General features: G+C 29.3%; 1 long non-coding RNA gene across 1 annotated transcript in view; it reads right to left on the reverse strand.

The window, feature by feature from the left end:
- Positions 1–2,129: 2,129 nt before the first annotated feature.
- Positions 2,130–2,533, reverse strand: part of LOC111637350 — a 924-nt gene continuing 520 nt past the window's right edge. The window contains exon 2 of the long non-coding RNA XR_002758677.1: positions 2,130–2,288. This is a non-coding gene — a long non-coding RNA (uncharacterized LOC111637350). The remainder of the gene's footprint in view (positions 2,289–2,533) is intronic.

Genomic DNA, 2,533 nt, shown 5'->3' on the forward strand with positions numbered 1-2,533 from the left:
ACAAACACCATTCACGTGCGATGTGTAGTTTTTGCGGAAAAGTGAAATATAGGGACCACACGTCCGTTTTTATATATATAGATTATTATTTGTGAGGTAGATGAAAATCTTAAAATAACTGAAGTGTGTCAACTAATACAACAAAAGCTACTGTAGTATCAATAGTTTTACAGCTTTATGACAAAATTAAAGCAATTTATAAGGAAGAAAAATTGTCTTGGTCAAAACTGGCATGTTTAGTTATAGATAATACACCTGCAATGGCTAAGTCAAAGTACAGCATTGTTGAAAAAAATAGCAGCTACAGTGGTACCTCAGGATACGAATTTAATCCGTTCCGAAACTGAGATCGTATCATGAAAATGTCGTAAGGTGGGATCATCTTTTCCCATACGATTACATGTTAAACCAAATAATTCGTTCCAACGCGAAAAACATACTCAAATTAAAGCCAAGTAATACATTAAAGAAAATAACTGTAGTAAGAAAAACAAATGAAAAATGCGAACTAATGTAACGTCGTATGGTGAGTTTTTGTTCGTATCGTGGAGCAAAAATATGTTCGAATTTCATGTCGTATCCTGAAAATTTCGTATGCTGGGGCGTTCGTAACCTGAGGTACCACTGTATATTAAAAGAGAATTTCAACAAGCAGTTTAAATTCTTCAAGGAAACATCTGTATTGAAAATAAAAGTCACTATTTTCCTGTAAGTTTTTCCTACAACACCTGAGTGGGGAAAGCCCCTATAACCCCAAAACATCAAGTACTCCATGAACAGTCAAGTGGGCTACTCGAAGCCATAGATTAAGAAAGAGAAGACGGAAAACTGCCATAAGATGTGTGATGTACCAATGTTTGTGGCAGCACCACTAGTGACAAGGGAGAGAAGCACACAAGATACTTCTGCATCTGTGAAAAAAAACTGAGTGAAATTGCAGTCACTTTCCTTTAAATGGATTTTTGAATAAGCAGTAATTGTCAAGTTAATATTATTGCCTGCTCCCAAATTGGGCAAGTAATTTAGATGAACTGCAGAAGATAATGAAACACATAGCAAACAACTTTATTTAAAACTTCAAAACTTTATAAATACTGTACTGTACATATGCACAGTATTATATTATGCTTACTACTGTATATGATTTTCTAAATGTTTTTAAGCTGTATTGTATGTTTTACATACAATACATTTATTTTTATATTCAATAAAACATATACTGTATACTATATATTNACAGTAATTTACCTGATAAGACAGACCTCAGAAAAATACTTTATGAGAGTTTTTATACTTTTATAAAGCTGTCTATAATGAAAATTAATTAACTAAGGATTTTTTTGCCCTGTTAGGGTGGGGCCGAGTTATCAGGAGTGCCGGGTTATCGAGAGCCGAGTTTTCGAGGTTCTACTGTACTACCATCTATTACTACTACTTACTTTTTCTAGAGAATGTTAATGGAAGTTGTTATCTATTTATTTAACAATTTATTTAACTTTTGCTAGTCTTTAAAACTGCTCACTAGTTTATATATATATACTGTATACTTTCAGTATTCTTTGTTTATTAAAAATAAATACACACTATTCCAATTTGTTAAATAAGTTTTAACAAGCTAAGGATTGTCAAATGTTTGACTGAAAATATATCTTATATTATGTTGGCTACACGAACTGAGTTGTTGTTTGATATATTTAATACAGTTTTGTTAATGTTATGTTAGGTAATACATTAATCAATTTTATAATATTTAAAATCAATGTTAATGACTCCTTAACATGAAAAAGTTTGATCTTCGAATTTTGGTAAGAGGTTACTTTTAGATATTTACATTACGTACTGTACATATAAATTACCTGAAACTTCTACCAAAATTTTTTTTTTGTTTCATTTAATTTACTAAAGATTCAAACATGTTATACACGAAATCTCAATAAAATTTACTCGTTAAATGAAAAAAAGACATAATTAAAACTGACAAAACATCTACAAATCTGAACAAAGATTGATAATTTAAAGGCTGTTAACCTTAAAAAATGGAAAACGTGTTCAACTACACTAATTAAATAATCGGTAATTTATACACGAATAAACTTGTGAAAACGGCAAATGAATGTTACTTAACTCACCTTGCTAAAACCAAAGCCGTAATTATGGTTTGTGCCAATCGATTCTGTTGGATTACGGCAATGTTTCTCTTATATATACACGTTACAAACCGCTAATCGTCCACCATCTTTAATAACGTCTAGTACAAAGTCAAGTCTCGGGCTAAAAGATAGACGATGCTAATTGGTCGATTTAAATAACGGTTGTAAAAAAAATAAAAAAATAAAAATAAGTAAATAAATAAAATGACGTAAAAATAAATTAAACTACTCTGTTACAATATTTTTAAATTAATTTTTTGTTATCATTTGAAATTAAATTTTAATAAAATTAACTTAATTTGAACCATTTTAAGAAAATCTCAATTGTTATATATTTCATAAAATAAAATAAATAAATTAATTATTCTAAACATATTTCTCTT

The sequence above is a fragment of the Centruroides sculpturatus genome, unplaced genomic scaffold, assembly GCF_000671375.1.
Source record: "Centruroides sculpturatus isolate CEXI.00-Female unplaced genomic scaffold, Cexi_2.0 scaffold1082, whole genome shotgun sequence".
In the NCBI taxonomy this organism is placed as follows: Eukaryota; Metazoa; Arthropoda; class Arachnida; order Scorpiones; family Buthidae; genus Centruroides; species Centruroides sculpturatus.